The sequence below is a fragment of the Lineus longissimus genome, chromosome 9, assembly GCF_910592395.1.
Source record: "Lineus longissimus chromosome 9, tnLinLong1.2, whole genome shotgun sequence".
NCBI lineage: Eukaryota > Metazoa > Nemertea > Pilidiophora > Heteronemertea > Lineidae > Lineus > Lineus longissimus.
In genome coordinates, this window is record NC_088316.1 from 14,658,503 (window position 1) to 14,669,458 (window position 10,956).

Below are 10,956 nucleotides of genomic sequence, written 5' to 3' on the forward strand. Positions count from 1 at the left end.
AAAAAACACATTTTAAAGCGAGAAATTTGTTTTTAACATTCAACGAGTTGACATTGCATGATGATGGTGCATGATAGCTTACAGATATTCCTTTATGGTGAGCATTTACGCATGATGTACGATTGCATGAAGAAATTATTTCATGCTGATAGGCTATCAGAGTATTCTATGCCGTCGATGTTGGTTTATAAGTACATTGAATTAATATAGGCGCGTGATTGTTTTACATGAGGCTTCAGCATTTATCACAGTTGGGATAAAAACGAGTGTCTTCTGTTAGGCGTATCTTCGTCAGAGGTAGTATGATAAAATCAAGCACCACGTCAGATGATACGATGTATCATGTAGGAGCCAGTTTTCGCGGGTCTTATCACTAAGTGCAGATTTACTAGCTTCCAGCGATTCCATACACGCAAAAGCTTATTTATTACGAAATTTGAGATCAATAACGAAATATCTGGGGTGCTGCGTGGATGTTTTTAGCGTGAATTAATCTTGAAATCGCTCACTGAAAGATCGATGCAGACCAAAACAAATCCGAAGCGGCTCCCCATTTTCGCGGGTATTGCGCATGCGCGACTGATTGTTGTGTTTCTGTGTAGTGTGCATGATCCTAGGTATTGACCCAGTGTTTTGAACGTAATTAGAGAATTGCTTGCCTGTTTAGGACGCATTTTGGGCGCTTTCTTTGCGGAACGAAATGAAAATCAAAAATCAGAAAATTTCTTCTCTGGAAACGAAGTGACGCGCGAGAAAACGGGAAAAAACGGGTTTTCGCGAAATTGGGGATGACTCGAAATTGGGGAGCAGCACCATACACAAATGTATTCATCACAAGTCTTTTCTTCTTTACATATTGACTCAGGCTGAAATTAGTAAATCATGTTTGGTGGTTTGGTTCAGAGACGTAGCTCCGCATGAAACAAGCCTCAGCGAATTTGACAAGAAGTATGCGCTTCAACATGTTGAGGATACAAGATATGTTTTTATTATCAATTGCAGACTGTCCTTTGCCATATCGTACAGTTGGAGACTACCATGGTTCTAAATGTTACATTCACTCAACGATCTCAATTGCGTCCTTTAACATTGCCTCGAATGTTTGTAGGACCAAATATGGCGGAAAGTTGGTTGAGCCTGAAACCCGAAACGAATTCGATATTTTATATAAATTCTTCACGAAGGTTTGTATTTTAGCTGACAAAAGAGAAAAAATGATTTGAAAATTATGTTTGAAAACAAAAAATCGAATTGTCTGTCCTTCGTTTGCCTTGTGTTGATTTTCTGAGATTCCTAAATACTATGTTGTAATAAGTATCTTATAATGTTCCCCAGCTCAGACACAAACCATGCTCAGACGCTCTCCGGGACCTTAAGCTTTGCCTTCACTTTAGAATCGTGTCTAATATTGATAATGGTGATGTTTCAGATAATCTGTATTTCTGACAAGAAAACTTGGGTATTTCTTGGAGGACTGCGCAACAAGAGAAATAAATTTTACTGGCAGTCATCAGGAATCGAACTCGACTATTTCGACCGATGGACACGCGGAGAGCCCAACAACTTTCATAACCCCAATACATTTCTCGCCATGTGGAATGTGCCCCCGGGATTGATGGACACATGTGTCAGGCACAGACTTCAGGGATACGTTTGTGAACTATAGGATGTATACGAAATTACTGATCGAATATTATCACTTGCATTATGAAATATATACTAGTAATTTGATTGGATGATGTTGTGTGATTTCGAACTGAATTCGATGAAAAGGCATCTTTAGCCTCAATGTATTGACATTGCTGAGCTTCCAGACAGCGCGCTTCAGTATGGGTGGCGGCTGCAGAGTTCAGTATGATGAAGGGGAGGAATTGAGCGTCATCCGTATTTGCCTGTCTCATATATACACGTGCAATGTACTTGTTACTGTATGCGATGCATAATAGTATAGCATCCTGAGATCAGGCTTCTCCTACATCTCGTCAGAGGGTTAATGGTTCCTGTTCACCAACGACAAAGATGCTTAGGAACCAATATATCCTTCTTCGTGATATCAGAAACATGGATGTTACACATTGGCTATTACAACTTAAAAGGGGACTATATGCAGGACCCGGGAAGTTAAACTGGCGATGTTCGGGTGGCTATGCACAATAACTGCATTGGGTCATTACATTCCTCAAAGTATGACTAGTTTTGACGTACTGTGAGAGAGGAGAGACCCCTATTGGCGACTTCGTGTAACGTTAGCTTGCCTACCTAGCTGCTGCCTATAAACCCCTTTAAGTATAAACGAAATAGAGTGTCAAGCTTTACTATACCTAGTTTAGTGCTGAAGTCTTTTTCTGTTAAGTCAAATAACTAACATCAAAACACATTGCTTTGAAGTAATGTGCTTTTGCTTACATGTAAAAAAGAAAAGGAGAAAAGGTAATCTAACTCGCTTTACCTTATAAAACCGCGAATCAGGCACAATATCATCCACCATTAAACAGAATCGATAGATAGTTTGTCCCGTGATAAAGTATGATCCATCGCAGAAAGCTCGTGACTGCTGCCAGCGGGCCGGTAACTGAGCCACAAGCTAGCCCGCCTGGCATTATACAGTTCAGCTGACGTCTAGTTGAATCGATTGCTCCAGCAATGATGACCAGGAGTTGCATTTTCGAGGGTCGGGTTGAAAGCAACAAGTTATGGCGTTATGGTGCTTGTCCTGCTAAACGTAAATCTCGCAACTTATCTGGTTTTATACTGTGGCTGAGGAAGACCCGACCGGTCATGAGAATTGACCAATTAAAATGTGTCTTTGCTTTCATCTCGTTGGATACGCGATACAGTAGTGGCTATTTTTTTCTAAATCTCGCAAACTGCCGTACGTTTCGCCTTTTACGTGATTGTTCTCCTGGTGTTGCAGCAGTTTTGAGTTAGTGACTATTCGCGACTGTCTTAGTCATTGGCTGGTCGCAGGAACACTGATAATACATGTTAATAGGCCTTTTCAAAAACGTATTTTCAGAGACACACATCGTTGTAGTATAATGGTACTGAAGCTGATAGTGGCAGGTAGAATCGTCTCTGAATATCTGTACATTACTTCAGACAGCTGGAAATTTGCATTTGAAATTGAAGATCTAGTGCAAAAGTAGTCAAAGGAGCTTTTTCATTTTGAGAGAATGGGTAAAACCATGACGATGCCACATTAGAGTGCATTGCAACAGCCTAAAATGTTCAGTGTTTTACGCTAGCTTTTATTGGCGTGTCAAAACTTTATTGTACTCTCATCCTTCACGTCCGATTGCCCGATGAACACGCGATGTTGGTAAATGTGTTACTATCTCAATATTCACGTAGTCAAAAAAAAAATTAAACAGAAAAGAACGACATCTGTGTTCAACGGGACCAATCTTTCTTTACTGAGGTTGGATCAATAAAGTTATACATGTACGTTTTTTTCTGCGGGCATTCTTGCTGAATTTCTAGCACGCCTTGGTATTCCTTTGTAAGAGTCACACCATAGGCACAACTAATTGAGAAAACATGCAGTACGAATCTGAAAGAAGCATTTAGTAATTAAAATGCTGCAGAATTCACTCAAATGATAAAAGGTAGCGTATCAAATGTCTGCGTGATGCTAACTGAACTGAATATCTGATGCGAGGGTCGAATATACCAAGGGAATGCGATGGTTTAAACAACCCCTGTTGCCGATATCTTCGAACGAGTTTACAACACAGATGATATTGCTAACTTGCGGAATGACCAATCAGGTGTTATTTTAAGCCGGTAACTAGAATCGGGTTCCCAATGTTACGAATACCAACCAGCTACTGCATCCGTGGTCTTGGTGAAAACGTGCAAGTGAAGAATACTTTCACATTAGCTACAATGGGAAGCATCATCACCATTTTTGGCAGAAGATTTAGATTTTTAGAACACTTTGTTGATTTTTTTTGTCAGTGCTTACCTTGATTTTCAATATTCAAATAACACACAAAATGTGATATCCAAATCGATATACACACACACAATATTGTACACTGCTTTGTATAGTACTTTATTATTGTAATAATGGATTTCATTAAATCGATCGTGAGGATTAGAATTAAGTTCAAAGAAGAACATGAACAGTGCATCATAAAGTGCCTGCAACTTAGATACTCTTTGATAAGGAGATCAGTTGGTGGCAGTTAGGTGGCTCATAGACAGAAATGCAGAGGTGCCGCCGCGTATATGGTTGACTCATCGGCGACTCTAGATCATCGGCGACCCTTGACTACTGTATTTCAAAGTAGATAACGGCAAGTTAGAAGCATGTCTATGTCATCTTCAGCAGCACTATCATGGACTTCCCGACGAAATACAGCTAGTTCCATTTGAACCATTCACGAATGAACATACAATTGAAAGACAACTTCAATCAACCACGGTCAGGGAAGCAACTCACTTTCAACATGCTCCGATCATATTTGCCTACTGTTCTGGATCCCTCCAACTGCGTGTACCTAGAATTCCTGACGTACCGGCGCTGTTGATCTAATGGTACCACGATGCACGAGATCGTTCCGTCACTGGTCTGAAACTGTTTAACCAAAAATGGACATTCGGAACGGACGATTTTACACACTTCATTTCGAAATGGGGAACGTTTATTGGAGCCATGACATTGGGCCAAGGGTCGTAAAGAAAGTCACATTTTGTGCTTTCCTGTGTCATCTTAAGCCCAGCTGTACCGGGATTAGCATAAGGAAGACTGGACCAGCTGGGATGGTGACATGCAATGGTTATAAGATGTCATCAGGCAAACCGTTCGTAATGACGTCAAGAAAAACATATTATCTTCACAGAGGTAAAAAAAACACATTTTAAAGCGAGAAATTTGTTTTTAACATTCAACGAGTTGACATTGCATGATGATGGTGCATGATAGCTTAATATTCCTTTATGGTGAGCATTTACACATGATGTACGATGGCATGAAGAAATTATTTCATGGCGATAGGCTATCAGATTATTCTATGCCGTCGATGTTGGTTCACAAGTACATTGAATTAATATAGGCGCGTGATTGTTTTACATGAGGCTTCAGCATTTATCACAGTTGGGATAAAAACGAGTGTCTTCTGTTAGGCGTATCTTCGTCAGAGGTAGTATGATAAAATCAAGCACCACGTCAGATGATACGATGTAAACAAATGTATTCATCACAAGTCTTTTCTTATTTACATATTGACTCAGGCTGAAATTAGTAAATCATGTTTGGTGGTTTGGTTCAGAGACGTAGCTCCGCATGAAACAAGCCTCAGCGAATTTGACAAGAAGTATGCGCTTCAACATGTTGAGGATACAAGATATGTTTTATTATCAATTGCAGACTGTCCTTTGCCATATCGTACAGTTGGAGACTACCATGGTTCTAAGTGTTACATTCACTCAACGATCTCAATGGCGTCCTTTAACATTGCCTCGAATGTTTGTAGGACCAAATATGGCGGAAAGTTGGTTGAGCCTGAAACCCGAAACGAATTCGATATTTTATATAAATTCTTCACGAAGGTTTGTATTTTAGCTGACAAAAGAGAAAAAATGATTTGAAAATTATGTTTGAAAACAAACGATCGAATTGTCTGTCATTCGTTTGCCTTGTGTTGATTTCCTGAGATTCCTAAATACTATGTTGTAATAAGTATCTTATAACGTTCCCCAGCTCAGACACAAACCATGCTCAGACGCTCTCCGGGACCTTAAGCTTTGCCTTCACTTTAGAATCGTGTCTAATATTGATAATGGTGATGTTTCAGATAATCTATATTCCTGACAAGATGACTTGGGTATTTCTTGGAGGACTGCGCAACAAGAGAAATAAATTTTACTGGCAGTCATCAGGAATCGAACTCGACTATTTCGACCGATGGACACGCGGAGAGCCCAACAACTTTCATGACCCCAATATTTTTCTCGCCATGTGGAATGTGCCCCCGGGAATGATGGACACAATAGGGCACACAATCCAGGGATACGTTTGTGAACTATAGGATGTATACGGAATTACTGATCGAATATTATCACTCGCATTATGAAATATATACTAGTAATTTGATTGGATGATGTTGTGTGATTTCGAACTGAATTCGATGAAAAGTCATCTTTAGCCTCAATGTATTGACATTGCTGAGCTTCCAGACAGCGCGCTTCAGTATGGGTGGCGGCTGCAGAGTTCAGTATGACGAAGGGGAGGAATTGAGCATCATCCGTAATTGCCTGTCTCATATATACATGTGCAATGTACTTGCGATGCATAATAGTAGCATCCTGACATCAGGCTTCTCCTACATCTCGTCAGAGGGTTAATGGTTCCTGTTCACCAACGACAAAGATGCTTAGGAACCAATATATCCTTCTTCGTGATATCAGCAACATGGATGTTACACATTGGCTATTACAACTTAAAAGAGGACTATATGCAGGACCCGGGAAGTTAAACTGGCGATGTTCGGGTGGCTATGCACAATAACTGCATTGGGTCATTACATTCCTCAAAGTATGACTAGTTTTGACGTACTGTGAGAGAGGAGAGACCCCTATTGGCGACTTCGTGTAACGTTAGCTTGCCTACCTAGCTGCTGCCTATAAAACCCCTTTAAGTATAAACGAAATAGAGTGTCAAGCTTTACTATACCTAGTTTAGTGCTGAAGTCTTTTTCTGTTAAGTCAAATAACTTACATCAAAACACATTACTTTGAAGTAATGTGCTTTTGCCCACATCTAAAAAAGAAAAGGAGAAAAGGTAATCTAACTCGCTTTACCTTATAAAACCGCGAATCAGGCACAATATCATCCACCATTAAACAGAATCGATAGATAGTTTGTCCCGTGATAAAGTATGATCCATCGCAGAAAGCTCGTGACCGCCCCTGCTGCCAGCGGGCCGGTAACTGAGCCACAAGCTAGCCCGCCTGGCGTTATACAGTTCAGCTGACGTCTAGTTGAATCGATTGCTCCAGCAATGATGACCAGGAGTTGCATTTTCGAGGGTCGGGTTGAAAGCAAAAAGTTATGGCGTAATGGTGCTTGTCCTGCTAAACGTAAATCTCGCAACTAATCTGGTTTTATACTGTGGCTGAGGAAGACCCGACCGGTGTCTTTGCTTTCATCTCGTTGGATACGCGATACAGCAGTGGCTATTTTTTTCTAAATCTCGCAAACTGGCGTACGTTTCGCCTTTTACGCGATTGTTCTCCTGGTGTTGCAGCAGTTTTGAGTTGGTGACTATTCGCGACTGTCTTAGTCATTGTCTGGTCGCAAGAACACTGATAATACATGTTAATAGGCCTTTTCAATGACTTAGACAGTCAAGAAGATAACTTTACCGACATCGCAAATGAATGGTGCAGTGGTCAACAATGACTGACTGGTACTAAACGTATTTTCAGACACACACATCGTTGTAGTATAATGGTGCTGAAGCTGATAGTGGCAGGTAGAATCGTCTCTGAATATCTGTACATTACTTCAGACAGCTGGAAATTTGCATTTGAAATTGAAGATCTAGTGCAAAAGTAGTCAAAGGAACTTTTTCATTTTGAGAGAATGGGTAAAAACCACGACGATGCCACATTAGAGTGCACTGCAACAGCCTAAAATGTTCAGTGTTTTTACGCTAGCTTTTATTGGCATGTCAAAACTTTATTGTACTCGCATCCTTCACGTCCGATTGCCCGATGAACACGCGATGTTGGTAAATGTTTTACTATCTCAATATTCACGTTGTCAAAAAAAATATTAAACAGAAAAGAACGACATCTGTGTTCAACGGGACCAATCTTTCTTTACTGAGGTTGGATCAATAATGCTCTGGAAGTGTAAGAGAGCTGTTTTTAAGTTATACATGTACGTTTTTTTCTGCAGACATTCTTGCTGAATTTCTAGCACGCCTTGGTATTCCTTTGTAAGAGTCACACCATAGACACAACTAATTGAGAAAACATGCAGTACGAATCTGAAAGAAGCATTTAGTAATTAAAATACTGCAGAATTCACTCAAATGATAAGAGGTAGCGTATCAAATGTCTGCGTGATGCTAACTCAACTGAATATCTGATGCGACGGTCAAATATATCAAGGGAATGCGATGGTTTAAACAACCCCTGTTGCCGATATCTTCGAACGAGTTTACAGCACAGATGATATTGCTAACTTGCGGAATGACCAGTCAGGTGTTATTTTAAGCCGGTAACTAGAATCGGGTTCCCAATGTTACGAATACCAACCAGCTACTGCATCCGTGGTCTTAGTGAAAACGTGTACGTGAAGAATACTTTCGCATCAGCTTCAATGGGAAGCATCATCACCATTTTTGGCAGAAGATTAAAATTTTTAGAACACTTCGTTGATTTTTTTGGTCAGTGCTTACCTGGCTTTTCAATATTCAAACAACAACAAAAATGTGATATCCAAATCGTTATAGTGTCACACAGTATTGTACACTGCTTTGTAGTACTTTATTATTGTAATATTCGATTTCATTAAATCAATCGTGAGGATTAGAATTAAATTCAAAGAAGAGCATGAACAGTGCCTGCAACTTAGATACTCTTGGATAAGGAGATCAGTTGGTAGCAGTTAGGTGGCTCACAGACAGAAATGCAGAGGTACCGCCGTGTATATGGTTGACTCATCGGCGACTCTAGATCATCGGCGACCCTTGACTACTGTATTTCAAAGTAGATAACGGCAAGTTAGAAGCATGTCTATGTCATCTTCAGCAGCACTATCATGGACTTCCCGACGAAATACAGCTAGTTCCATTTGAACCATTCACGGATGAACATACCACTGAAAGACAACTTCAATCAACCACGGTCACGGAAGCAACTCACTTTCAACATGCTCCGATCATATTTGCCTACTGTTCTGGATCCCTCCAACTGCGTGTACCGAGAATTCCTGAGGTACCGGCGCAGTTGATCTAATGGTACCACGATGCACGAGATCGTTCCGTCACTGGTCTGAAACTGTTTAACCAAAAATGGACATTCGGAACGGACGATTTTACACACTTCATTTCGAAATGGGGAACGTTTATTGGAGCCATGACATTGGGCCAAGGGTCGTAAAGAAAGTCACATTTTGTGCTTTCCTGTGTCATCTTAAGCCCAGCTGTACCGGGATTAGCATAAGGAAGACTGGACCAGCTGGGATGGTGACATGCAATGGTTATAAGATGTCATCAGGCAAACCGTTCGTAATGACGTCAAGAAAAACATATTATCTTCACAGAGGTAAAAAAAACACATTTTAAAGCGAGAAGTTTGTTTTTAACATTCAACGAGTTGACATTGCATGATGATGGTGCATGATAGCTTAATATTCCTTTATGATGAGCATTTACGCATGATGTACAATGGCATGAAGAAATTATTTCATGCTGATAGGCTATCAGATTATTCTATGCCGTCGATGTTGGTTTACAAGTACATTGAATTAATATAGGCGCGTGATTGTTTTACATGAGGCTTCAGCATTTATCACAGTTGGGATAAAAACTCGTGTCTTCTATGAGGCGTATCTTCGTTAGAGGTAGTATGATAAAATCAAGCACCACGTCAGATGATACGATGTAAACAAATGTATTCATCACAAGTCTTTTCTTCTTTACATATTGACTCAGGCTGAAATTAGTAAATCATGTTTGGTGGTTTGGTTCAGAGACGTAGCTCCGCATGAAACAAGCCTCAGCGAATTTGACAAGAAGTATGCGCTTCGACATGTTGAGGATACAAGATATGTTTTTATTATCAATTGCAGACTGTCCTTTGCCATATCGTACAGTTGGAGACTACCATGGTTCTAAGTGTTACATTCACTCAACGATCTCAATGGCGTCCTTTAACATTGCCTCGAATGTTTGTAGGACCAAATATGGCGGAAAGTTGGTTGAGCCTGAAACCCGAAACGAATTCGATATTTTATATAAATTCTTCACGAAGGTTTGTATTTTAGCTGACAAAATAGAAAAAATGATTTGAAAATTATGTTTGAAAACAAACGATCGAATTGTCTGTCATTCGTTTGCCTTGTGTTGATTTCCTGAGATTCCTAAATACTATGTTGTAATAAGTATCTTATAACGTTCCCCAGCTCCGACACAAACCATGCTCAGACGCTCTCCGGGACCTTAAGCTTTGCCTTCGCTTTAGAATCGTGTCTAATATTGATAATGGTGATGTTTCAGATAATCTTTATTCCTGACAAGATGACTTTTTTATTTCTGGGAGGACTGCGCAACAAGAGAAATAAATTTTACTGGCAGTCATCAGGAATCGAACTCGACTATTTCGACCGATGGACACGCGGAGAGCCCAACAACTTTCATGACCACAAAACATTTCTCGCCATGTGGAATGTGCCCCCGGGAATGATGGACACATTTGCCAGGGACAGAATTCAGGGATACGTTTGTGAACTATAGGATGTATACGAAATAACTGATCGAATATTATCACTTGCATTATGAAATATATACTAGTAATTTGATTGGATGATGTTGTGTGATTTCGAACTGAATTCGATGAAAAGTCATCTTTAGCCTCAATGTATTGACATTGCTGAGCTTCCAGACAGCGCGCTTCAGTATGGGTGGCGGCTGCAGAGTTCAGTATGACGAAGGGGAGGAATTGAGCATCATCCGTAATTGCCTGTCTCATATATACATGTGCAATGTACTTGCGATGCATAATGGTAGCATCCTGACATCAGGCTTCTCCTACATCTCGTCAGAGGGTTAATGGTTCCTGTTCACCAACGACAAAGATGCTTAGGAACCAATATATCCTTCTTCGTGATATCAGCAACATGGATGTTACACATTGGCTATTACAACTTAAAAGGGGACTATATGCAGGACCCGGGAAGTTAAACTGGCGATGTTCGGGTGACTATGCACAATAACTGCATTG

General features: G+C 40.3%; 1 protein-coding gene across 1 annotated transcript in view; it reads right to left on the minus strand.

The window, feature by feature from the left end:
- The window catches only part of LOC135493249 (glycine receptor subunit alpha-4-like), a 32,626-nt gene extending 25,898 nt beyond the window's left edge, over positions 1-6,728 (minus strand). Inside the window, exon 1 of the mRNA XM_064780387.1 lies at positions 6,677-6,728. The gene's annotated coding sequence lies outside the window, so the exon portion shown is untranslated. The remainder of the gene's footprint in view (positions 1-6,676) is intronic.
- Positions 6,729-10,956: the final 4,228 nt, after the last annotated feature.